The sequence below is a fragment of the Pectinophora gossypiella genome, chromosome 4 (assembly GCF_024362695.1).
Source record: "Pectinophora gossypiella chromosome 4, ilPecGoss1.1, whole genome shotgun sequence".
NCBI classification, from domain to species: domain Eukaryota; kingdom Metazoa; phylum Arthropoda; class Insecta; order Lepidoptera; family Gelechiidae; genus Pectinophora; species Pectinophora gossypiella.
This window is the reverse complement of record NC_065407.1, coordinates 6,315,078-6,328,069: the sequence shown is the minus strand read 5'-3', so window position 1 is coordinate 6,328,069 and position 12,992 is coordinate 6,315,078. Positions and strand designations below refer to the sequence as shown.

At 38.4% G+C, this 12,992-nt stretch overlaps 1 protein-coding gene across 1 annotated transcript in view; it reads right to left on the bottom strand.

The window, feature by feature from the left end:
- LOC126366199 (SH3 and multiple ankyrin repeat domains protein 3) overlaps window positions 1-12,992 on the bottom strand; it is a 248,622-nt gene that overhangs the window by 195,683 nt on the left and 39,947 nt on the right. The window contains exon 2 of the mRNA XM_050009203.1: window positions 1,615-1,650. The gene's annotated coding sequence lies outside the window, so the exon portion shown is untranslated. The remainder of the gene's footprint in view (window positions 1-1,614; window positions 1,651-12,992) is intronic.

Here is a 12,992-nt window from a genome sequence, read left to right as displayed (position 1 = left end):
ACCTCACAACCCACACGATAGAAGAAGAAGTATCTATAAGAAATTGAAAGACTTCAATCTGACTAAGCACTATTTAAATTCCGCGTACCCTTTGAAGAAATCTCACTAATTGGGAATTGTGGCTCTAGAAAGGCCAGATTTTAGCAATTCATCTAAAAAGCAATATAATAAAGTAAGTGCTCAAATGTCAAATATCAATATTTCTTTTCGATTAATTCCTTGAACGTGGCCTTTGTAACATTTTAGGGGCTGGTGTACCAATATTATGCTAATGTAACTTGATATTGAGACCGTCTCATTGCATATAGGCAGAATAATTTACAGGTGTAGCCGAGATTGGTTTCGTGAAATATTGACAACGTTCCCAAATTATCTGCTTGACTAGGAGCAAAAAAACGAACGCCCACATTAAAGTAAATCATGTAAAAAAGCTATATTGTTATTTGACGCACTCATTTTCAACATTCTTTTTTTCCTAAGTATTATTTTTATAACTTACGTTTTATCGATAAAAGCGTAGGTAATGATTTACACGAGCGAAATGTTAAAAGGAAATTTACAAAAAAAACAACTTAAAAATATTTATTTTGGGGAAACCTTTTCCAATTATAAATGTAGCGTACATTTATAAATGAGAAATTATTGTTTTTATTACTTACATGAAATATCGAATAATTTAATTTATTTTCTTAGTAAAACGTAAAGTAAAACGTAGGTAGGTTAGCTTATTAGAAATTCAACATAGGCACGCGTGGTGTGTAGTTGTCCAATTTGTGTCCAAAGACAAGTCGGACCTTTTAAGGGGCCGCGAAGGTCCGTTTATTTAGATAGGGATCTCTACTAGTATAACTACGGTCAGTACCTCTTGCTCGCAACAGCTTTGTGTTTGACTAGGGTAAAAGGGATATAAGGCCTCTAAAATTACCTTAATACTCTTTTATCGGGATGAAAGAGGTCCTATAAAAATCTAATGGATTATTCTATAGATAGACGAACGTCAATTATTATTGTCAATATTAACAAAAGTATGAATAGATCTAAGGGTTAAGGTGATCCGTTTGTCATAGAAAAGTTGATGCAATGCTACAGGAAACCGGATAGAGGAATATTGTTTTAAAACTTCGCAAACTTACAAAAATTAAGTGTCCGAATACGAGAAGTTACCATATTTCAGACCCTTAATTTTGATCAATTCTGGAAAAAATACGAAAGTTATCAGCAGTAACGCCATCTGTTGACGCAACTTTACCTACAGCTGACTGGAACGCATTTTTCTTTATAGGTATATACTCATTATATACCTATTTACGTAAGCACTAAATCAAATAAGACCTACTTAATTACTTATCTATCAAGTACACGCTTACTCTCGCTTTGAATAAAAAACTAAAAAAAGGTTAGTGGGTAGCAGATTTTAAATCTAGTGTCGCCGATCAAAAGGCCACTATCGTTTGACTGTCGATAACTCGACGAAAATAAACAGCTTTTCGGTACCGAGTTTGGGGCTAAGAGCAAACCCATCAAAGGTAAAAAACAACGACTTTATTTTTAATAAAGGAAACTCAAGAACACTGTTACGGACGTGAGTGTTATTAGTATGAAGTTCTTACTTACTTCACACAGTTTTCGCCAGCACTTAGCCGCTATGATCTGTAAAGAAAGAAATGAAAATATGAATTGCATAAAAGAAAAAGTTTTTTTTATTATAAAATTATAAAACGACACACAGAGGTTACGGGGGGTTAAAAGGCCACATTGGAGCAACTCACTTTGAAAAACAATATGCTATTTGACATTTGTTGACATTACGCTCTTACACTTTAACCGCATATAAGTAAAAAATGTTAAATTGCAATATTGCCTTTGGATTGCTTCAGTGTGTGGTCATTTAACATCTCCAGTTCACACGAACTTTCTTTTTCGTAGAGGTACTAGCCAATTAAGAAAAATAAGAAAAAAAAAAGAACGAAATTAAGAAATTCTGATTACTAAGTAAAGACAGATCTAGAACTAACGAAAAACATTTTATTTTTTTCTATTTAATTTATTTATGAATTTTAATCAAGAAAAACGTAATAAAAAGTCCGACATTTTATCACGTTTTCTATGTCGTCACAGTGCGCTTTTTCATAAAAATTCCTTAGTAAATGTGTTTTGACGTTTAGTAAAAAGTAACTGATTTGACTAAGTACTTGAAAACTAGCCTATTCAGAAGATTTTTAAAGACATTTGCGGATATTATTTATAATATAATACTTTTTCTTTGGCTTGTAGGTAGATTTGCCTTCGAAGGCATTCATTGCTTGGGTCTGGGGATTCATTGCTTCGAGAACGGCCTCCGTGGTCCAGTGGTTTGAGCGTTCGGCTCACGATCCGGAGGTCCCCGGCTCAAATCCCGGTGGGGACATATCACGAAAATCACTTTGTGATCCCTAGCTTGGTTAGGACATTACAGACTGATCACCTGATTGTCCTAAAGTAAGATAATCTATTCTTCGGAAGGCATGTTAAGCCATTGGTCCCGGTTACTACTTACTGATGCAAGTTAGTAGTCGTTACATGACCCATGTCAGGAGCCTTTGGCGGTTCAATAGTAACCCTGACATCAGGGTTGATGGGGTTGGTAGTCCACCTCACAACCCACACGGTAGAAGAAGATTCCTTGGGTGGAAATGATAGTGATGGGCAAGAACCGTAAAGTAAGACCCAGAGGGGACGAAGTCGGCGCCCGATACGAATCACTTTTTATTCTATTGAATATTTTTTATCCAAATACCATATTGAAGGCATCGTAACGCACTGTTGTGTTATCGCCATAAGATGACTAAAACACGCAAATGTTTCCAAGTACAGCCAAACATAAACAAATTTCTTAAAATTAATCCAGCCCGCTAAGTAGTTAAAACTTCATAGTTTTAATTACTTAGTTGGTCGTATGCCATTAGTGTACAGTTATTTTGACCATTTCGCCGTGGGAACCTCCGTCAAAGCAACCTTATAATGTTAATACTCTATGAGAAAGTGTAATTGAAACAATTTATTTTGTTTAATAACTTGAATATATCTTTTATATAAGTAGCTTAGTGTAGTAAATATGTATAATTGCTTATTTTTTATCTCTGGGGTTACAAACTTCACAACATTTACTGCAGTTCTGTATATGGTATAGGATCACCTGCGTATTACGTAAGTTTGGCTCACTTCTTGGCCGTAATGATACACTCGGACACTCCATACAAAAATCTAATTCTGATCGTGTGCCGCGTAGTAAGTAGTATATCAATGTAAGCCGCCTACCGCGTAAGTGTGAGAAACAGACAGTACGCGCGCGCTCTCCCTTATTCCTTAGCGCATTACCATAGAATAAGGAATAATACTACGTTTAGAACGCAACTCTCCGCTCCCCACCAGCGGCTGAGCTAGGCTACCTCACCCCCCTCGGACATAGTTTAGACTTAAAACGTATGGCGTCAGATGTCACAAACACAGACGCGTGTGTTAGATAACGTCAATGTGTTGTCTGCAAAACAAGGTTGTTTGTATGAAGTGTCCGGGGTGTGGCCTTGTGGTCATTTAGACTAAAGTAAGACCTAGAAGATCGCGGGAAGCCGCTGGATGCGGGCAGCGCAGGACCGATCGTCGTGGAGCTCCTTGGGGGAGGCCTATGCCCAGCAGTGGGCGTCATACGGCTGATGATGATGAAGACCTAGAAAGTGTGAGCTAAAGGTAGCTCGACGCCCGATATGAATTGGAGAATTACCAAGTCGATGTAATCTGAAGCAAACTGAATAAAGAGTGATTCGTATCGGGCGCCGACTTCGCCCCCTCTGGGCCTTCGCCCCATCATGTGAAAAAGAAAAAAAGGAGAGTTACCGTTCTGTACGTAGTACTATTCTTTATTCTTTGATAATGGTCTAGAATCTATTGACAACATGGCGAACCGATCTACCGCCTATTAATCCATCATTTTGGAAAGGAGGATATTACAAGCCCGGTGTGTCAAGTGTCAAGCAGCTGATCATTGTAACACCTATCTATTTCTTCACCCGACTTCACCGAATACAATATACAATCTAGCTACCACAAAACGCTGTTAACTATTGCAAAACCATCGCAATCGCGTGTATTATAGCATTTAATATTGTAAACCGGTCTAGTATCAGTAAGTTAGGCAGAATTACCGGCTGTGTCGCTAATTTCTTGCCTATAAACATAATTTGACATAAGCGCGGAGGTTGAGTCGCCTATAATCTGTTATCGACTGTTTCTTATCAGTCTAGGGCTGTGTAATGATAGTTATTATTGGTAAGTAGTGGACAGTGATTGGATGCTAAATTGTGTTTATGTTAAGCAGCTTGTTAAGGAATAACCACGCTGCTAAACTGCAAAGGAATTGCAATACTACAATCATACCTATTGGAGCAAATATACAATAAACAGGGATCGGACATTTGGATGCTTTTTTAAAAGCTAAAGTTGCGTTGGTTATTCCCCTAACTCTCTGTATATACATGCATGAGTTTTTGGATTTTTCTTTCAATATTTTCAATTCTATATTTTTGGGATGGGAAAATCCACTCGATATTCACTCAGAAAAATGAGCTGAATCACCCCCCTCAGTATTCGTAACGATGTCACTTACACCCCGTACATGTACGCACAGGTCCTACAGGTAGCCATACGAGTAAGTATGGGTGTTAGTGACGCCTTAAGTAATATCTACTCCCTCAAAGTTTTCGTTACGATGTCACATAAACCCTGTCTGTATAGCACTTTTGTAATGAAATATCTTGTGAAACCAGGATCGCCAAAGCCGATAGTTTAAGTTAATATTTTGTTTTAAGGAAACCTACCAAATTATAAACCATCGCAACGTTTCTTTATTATCCAAATACATTAATTTAAGAAGCCGCTTCCGTAATTTGATAGCATTATGTGAAGTAGTTTTAGGCAAATAAGCGCCCGAATTTATTATTACTGGCAATAAGGGTGTCTTTGCTATACATCCGTTCAGAACGTAATATACGATCCCAACGACCCGATTACTCTAGCCATAGAGGCGGCCAATCAGCTCGCGACACCAAACACTTCAGGACCCCGATACCGACCACGCCGGTGTGGTCGACGACTTCCCTCAATCAGTGCTTATCGCTTTCGACCCACTACGGTCGATTAATTCTTTCAAATATTTTTCCTCTCAGACGACGCCCTGAGCCGAAGTTCGCGCCCAACTGGGCACTCTCAGGCCTGTTGTCTTAAAAGTTGTACCGAGTGAGAGCCTTCAGCGCTCCCCATTTTGTCCGGCAAAGTAGTTAATGCCATCTACGGCAAATCTACAATAAGTCATGACAAAAAAAGCTGTACATCCGATCCGAGTATGTGAATGACGGTTTCGAAGTGATCGTAGGACGAGTGATCGTAACTTACGCACTACATCCGATATCCGTCATCCGATATCTCTAAGTAATTTTCTACTATCCGTCACTTACGGACTGGGATCGGATTCAGATCGTATGTAGTGTAATGGTTCTTAGGTAAGAGATTTTTTATAAGTACGTGACTTTTCTGATATCATTAACTACTTGGCCGGACAAATGGGGAGCGCTGAAAGTTTTCACCCTGTATTAAATTGAAGACAGCCGGCCTGATATCATGTGATTGATATTGATAGTGAGGCCAGACCTTCTTTTGTAAAGACGTCTCCAACAAACTGCTCAGAAGATTGACATAATTTATAATATAGGTAACGGTTGAGCGTCGGGCTCACGATCCGGAGGCCCTGGGTTCGAATCCCGGTGGGGACATATCACAAAAATCACTTTCTAATCCATAGTTTGGTTAAGACATTAAAGGCTGATCACCTGAGTGTCCGAAAGTAAGATGATCCGTGCTTAGGAAGGTACGTTAAGCCGTTGGTCCCGGTCATTACTTGCTGATGTAAGTATGTAGTCGTTACATGAGTCATATCAGGGGCCTTTGGTGACTCTAGAACAACCCTGATACCAGGGTTGATGAGGGTAATCCACCTCACAATAGATACGATAATAAAATTTATAATGCAGGTAGTATGGCAAACGTTTTCACCACGATGATGGCAAGGCGCATTTCAAAGGATATGAACTGCCGTCCACACGAATAAGAAGAAACTATTGCAGTTCCTATCAACCCTATACCTGAACAAGCGTCCACAACTCAACCAGCGTGTCACAATAGGCCATTCTTTCAGGTCATTATTAACCAACCGTTACTATCCTTAGATATTTACTGGCCATGACATAGTTTTCGTAACACGGACTGTAATCTGGAACTTGACAGAGGGCAGCAATAATTGTCAGTACTATTCAGAGGCGGAGGATAGGAGTCCTAGTCATCACTAAAAGAGCCACGCTCTTGTCGGTGTAGTATTCTCCATGGTACTTTTTAGGCATTGCCTAATTTGGAACCCCAGTAATCTAGAATAAGCACATTTTTAGTTTTATAGAAATTATTTTTGTATTTCTTTTATATTGAGCTATAAAGTTTATTATTATTAATTAAGATAATGACTTTATAAGAAAAAATTGTATTTATGTATTTTATAATGCTCATTACGTTTCGTATTAATTCATAACGACGAAGCGAGTGAACAGCTAACTGTAAATAGGCAAAAAGGAGTGATATTTCACAGGTAACCCTTGATTGTAATAAGTAAACTCAGGCCCGTATTCCCTGAGGGAGTGGGCAGAGCCACAAAAGCTGACGTAGATTTTGAAATCGTTTTCAAAAAATAAATTATATAAGAAAAATATAAAAAATAATGAGTCAACGACTCAGTCAAAGACCTGTTATGGATAGTACAATAACTGCCGTGTCACTTGACAGTCTGACCTTAACTGATTTTGTCACACTTTCGTTTGAAATCCATTGATAGATATCAATCTGCAACGGTTGACCCTAAGGAAAGCCTAAGAGACGAGTCCGATTGACAGCGTCACCGAGCAGCGATTCAAAATTAATAGTATTTGACTCATATATTTCCTACCGGGGTAAGCAGAGCCTATGGAACTCCATTTGCTTCGATAATGACATACTTCTCTTGCTTCCATCACATTCATCAAACGTTTCATACACGCACGCCGATTTAGAGTAGATCGTTTTGAACCTTTGAGTCATGCGTACCGTGTACAGGCTATCACAGATTTTAATATGACGTATTACATAAAGTTTTGAACAGAAAGACTTCATTCAGTTCATTGTCACTCAAATTTTATACAAAATGACGAAGTTAAACTCTATTTTGTCGTAATAGGTAAGACTTGATGGAGATGAGATTAGAATGAACGACAGTGTTATTAACTAAGAGTGGCTTCATTCTTGGAATTACGTCAGTTCATACTTTTCTCAAATAGTAACATTCTCGCCACATAGACAGATGTGATAGCAACATGTGCACACCCCGGACACTTCATACAAACAACCACGTTTTACATAGACACTACACATTGACATTGATGTACACGCGTATCTGTGTGTGTGACGTCTGACGCCATACGATTCGAGTCTAAACTATGTTCGGGGGGTGAGGTACAGCTAGCTCAAACGCTGGCGGGGAGGGGAGTGTTGCCGTTCTATAGCCGTTATATACGTAGTATTATTCCTTATTCTATGGCGTGAGTGTTCCGGAGCTGAACTCAGGAGTACGCACGAAACCACGGCGGTTTTCTGTGTACAGGAATCATATTGTACGGGAATCAGAATAGGAAGAATTGCGTTTGTGTAATCGATCGCATATTTCTTCACAAACTCAAACAAACGCTCCCGCTATCGTATCTGTCTGAATACTTTAGGGCGCGTTCTTTCTCGTGACGACAGATAATCGTATAGTTTTAAGTGTCGTAGCTTATAAGTATGTTTAAATGGAGGTGTTCACATATAGAACGACACGATTGACTGTCGTCTACGACATTTGCAATTAACGCTTAAGTTGAATTATGGCGTTGAAAGCGATTCCCCGAACGGCGATTCCCGCTACGACGAATCTCTATACGGAGGTTCCAGACTTTCAGAGCTCCACTATGCTATTCCACTGCAGAATTGTAGAGTAGATGTAAATATACTTCTAATACTAGATCGTTAAATACGCAATCCTAAAGTTGTATAAAAGCAACCAAAAAGCTAATTTATTTTTAACTGCTTTTAAATAACAATAAGTAAGCTAGTTATTTGTGAAGTAATCTGTAACTCAGTAATTTAACCTATTAAAGTAATCTATAACTCATTTGTAGAGCAAAGTTATCGCAAAATGCGTGTGTGCAGAGCTTATTTCTACGTTGCAGTTCAGATGTTGTAAACATTTTGTAAAGAAATTAGTTAAAAGAATTAGTTCCTTATCATTAACATTATATTATACTTTTTGGTAAATGTTGCACGATGCTTATCAGAAGAGGGTGACTTTAGTAAATTACTAATTAATTATAATTAGTTCTACATTGGTATGCTTCAGATATTTTTACGTTGACTGATTTGTGAATTTGCCTGTGGTTAAGAGTTCGAACTCGTGACTTTGTGATGTAAGTCATGCGCACCGTGTACAGGGCTATCACAGATTTTAATATGACGTATTACATAAATATAATAATATTATGACAAAAGGTTAAAAATGCTAAACCCTATTAAAAGCAAAAAATAACTTATTATATGCTTGCAAGCAAACTGAGCGTGTAACATTCCTATCACACTTAACAAACGACCTGTTGACCTTGAAGACCTGAACCTATTTCCACCAAACATAGCTAAGAACACTCTCGACTGATATACCTTTCAAACAAAAAAAAGCGCATTAAAATCGGATCATCCGTTTGGATACGTCAAACTTATAACACCCCGTCGTTTTTTTGCGTCGGGGGTTAAAAATGAGTTTGACTGGTACCACTGTTTTGAAACCTCCTCTATAATATAAATCGCGTGTACACCAAAAGGTTTGCCATCCATGCAGCTCAAATAAGATCGTCAGTAAAACATCGATTAAATTCGCATTAGCTCCAGAACCTAGCCGAAGGGTGCATTGAAATGTTCATAAACATCATAGTGCCTTCAACATTGGCATATTCTTCTTCTATCGTGTGGGTTGTGAGGTGGATTATCAACCTCATCAACCCTGGTGTCAGGGTTACTATTACTATTGAGCCGCCAAAGTCCCCTAGCATGACTCATGTAATGACTACGTACTTACATCAGTAGGTAGTACTTTGTGATGCCTAGTTTGGTTAGGACATTACAGGCTGATCACCTGATTGTTCGAAAGTAAGACGATCCGTGCTTCTGAAGGCACGTTTAGCTTTGGTCCCGGTTACTACTTACTGATGTAAGTAAGTAGTCGTTATATGCGCCATGTCAGGGGCCTTTGGCGGCTCAATAATGACCCTGACACCATGGTTGATGAGGTTGGTACTCCACCTCACAACCCACACGATAGAAGAAGAAGAAGATTAATCATACTGGCGGCAGGCTACCAGCACTTCAGCCACATGTAAGTAGTCTATAACGTAAAAGATTTCATTGAGAGTCTCTAATTAAATCAGAACCTCAATGAATCAAATCGTAAACTCTAACGAAACACTTCCCTTCTCTATACGAATAGCACGTGGGCGAGATTCTTTTAATTCGAAATGGTGTGAATTCATTTACAAGCGGACGTCGTAAAACACACAGATGGCAGTAATAGTCGGACAACCGCAGACTTACGTGAATTGTGTAAGTGTAAAGCTTAATGCATACTCCGCCACGCTGCTCCACTGCGGGTTGGCGGGTTCTACGGGTGATAGCCGGGACCTACAGCGGCTAAATAATAACCCCTACAGGGTTGCTGGGGTCGGTCATACACCTCACAACCCGCATGACAGAAGAAGAACCTTCCACTGTCTTTAAGAACATGTTTAAAGCTGCACTTAAAGGGCTTTGACTAAATGGTTGCTACATCATTACTTTTACAGTACTTACTAACGAGTTACTTTGATTTGATTTGGAAAAACTGGAAATTTAAATACTCACTTTTTTTTGACGTGACTTATTGTAGATTTGCCATAGATGGCATTAACTACTTGGCCGGACAAATGGGGAGCGCTGAATGCTCTCACCCGGTACAACATTTAAAAATACTCACATTGTTCGTTATTAGTTATTTTTGTTTGTTATTGAATAGTGGAGTAGTAGTGTAGTGTTAGTAGTGTAGTTATGCTATAGTCTCTGCTTACCCCGGTGGGAAATAGGCGTGAGTTTATGTATGTTCAATTAAATACTTGTTATTACAATTCTTATATTAAAACTATATTGAATGTTGTCGCGAGCTGAATAGCCGCCTCTATGGCTAGAGTAATAGGGTCTTTCGGGCGACGATACTTTTAGATACCGTACCGTCCCTAAGCGGGGCGTATTCGGAAGCCGCAACTACCAACTGCAACTTGCAATCCTCCCCCTCTGGTCAGAACTTTGCATTTCCTATAAATAGCATAACGAGCCCACGGTAAATGTTCCCGGGAATAGCAATTAATTGTTACGGTAAGTTTGCTGGTCCCGCACATAATGAAACCTCGCTGAGTTCTCTACGAATACGAGGTCTATTTTAAGCAAAGGTCAAACGTGCAGGCGAACTTTACCGGTATTTGCTTTTGCCTGTTTTCTGACTGAAAATAGTGAAACCGATTGTTTTAAAGGTCAGTGTGATTGACGTGTTCGAATATTCGTCTCTATTTGTGTTTTAAGTGGATTAATGAAGGCTAACTGTCAGATTGCCACTCTAAGCCCATAGACGCTGAATGTTAACATGTGGCTGTGAATTCAAATATAATTATTTAGAAATATGACAACAGTCATAGTATCACGTCTGTATAGTACAAGTTGTCTTCTGTTACCGTATGGTTCTACCCACGGCGTGAGTTTATGTAGGTACGGTCACGAGCATTAATATGTATACACTTTGGTACCATGTCACATTAACTTTTTTGATAAATTGAAATGTAAGTCTCACTAAATGTCAAATGTGTTAGTGCGACAGAGTCCTAAAGTATATTATATTGCTCATGACTGTACCTACTTACCTATGTAAATTTTCATCCTTAATCTATTTCTTGCTGTTTTATTCCTATCGAAGATTGGATACTATCAGGGCTATTCTCATCCTCAATCTTTGGGCACAGAGCGTGGGGTGGACAGAGGGCAGCCGTAACTGTCAGTACTATTCAGAGGCGGACGACAGGAGTCCTAGTACGGCTTTGAAATAGACTACTCTGGGTGTCATCCCGCTCGCGTCAGACAGTGTACAGTCATGAGCAATATAATGTACCCACTTTAGGACTCTATCGCACTAACATATTTGATATTTAGTGAGACTTACAGTTCAATTTATCAAAAAAGTTAATGTGACATGGTACCAAAGTGTATACATAGTGTATAGCATGGAGAATGCTACACCGACAAGAGCGTGGCTCTTAAATTAGTGATAACGGAACACTAAAAATCATACTCAATATGTATCGTATGCGATGGGAATTCAGACTTTATTGTTCTAATTTTATTGCACTTCACACAATAGCGTTTGACAGTCCAAATGGATGGGGCATTGTTTTAGCAAATACCGTTGTAATGAACATGAGGGCGATGTTAACTTCATTACTGAGGTAATCGAACTGGATTACTTTATGTTTGTTTAATGTACAGGCAGACACATACTGATACTCACGCCCGCAGGAGATACAGCCAGAAATTGCTGTTTAGTAATAAGATCGACTATAGGCTAGTTTCCACCTAGATCAATTCAATTCTTCATGAATGGCTTTTGTGTGATCACAATTCTGCCAGTGTCACGTTTGAAGAAAATACACAATAGGGCAGGAATATAATCTAGTTGATAGAAAATTCGATAGTTGTGTATGTCCTCTTGCAAGATGTTGACATTCCAACTATTTAAATCAGTTACTTTTTACTAAACGTCAAAACACGAAACTACTATGGAATTTGTATGACAAAGCACACTGTGACGTCATAGAAAAACGTGATAAAATGTCGGACTCATTATTACGTTTTCCTTGATTAAAATTCATAAATAAGTTAATAAATAGAAAAAAGAAAATGTTTATCGTTAGTTTTAGATCTGTCTTTAGTTAGTAATCAGAATTTCATAATTTATCTTGAATCAAGTGAAAGAACACGACCCATGTTCTATAATGTTGTGTAGTGTGCAATTGAGTTATTAACTGATATATTGACGCCACCTAAAGACAAATTTGTAGTCACACAAGGTATGTTTGTGTGCAATAAAGTATTGGCCAAGAACTACTTCCTCGCGGTCCACACTGGGCAAGAGCTTAGCCGGCTAAATGTTCTCGACTGCAATGGCTCACCGGACTGTTTTTTGCGAATCTCCTGGTGCTTTATCCTGGGAATACATCATGGATATATAAAGTACCATAACTGATTTGATTTGATATTGGAGACCTAAGATGGATATGGTATAACGTGTGTGTGGGACAGGTTGCCAGCCTGCATTCGATTTATAGATGGCCCATCATCTAAGAGTAGGTAGGAACTATTAAGCCACATTGATTCATCTAAAAAAACTGTGACATTTGTGTACTATAGGCTCGCCTCTATTACATGGGATATAAACATATCTGGCGAGGAGTAGATGTATATTCAAATACTGACTGATTTACTTATTTATTTTCCTATTCGCCTTTTAAAAGAAAAAGTTCTCGTAACTCTTTATTTAAATAAATAACGTCCACAATACGCCATATAAGCCTCGGGGTCTTTCTTGAGTCCATTGCCATTCAACCCATCCATCATAATGCCCTCCAGGGGTTCGAATATAATATCAAATTCACACATATTTCTGGAGAGTTTTCCTTGTGAAAATAAAACAATTTTCCAAAGAAAATAAGAGGCGGAATTGTATTGGTTATTACGAGCAATATCCGAAAAATATCATAATATATATATATATATATATATATATA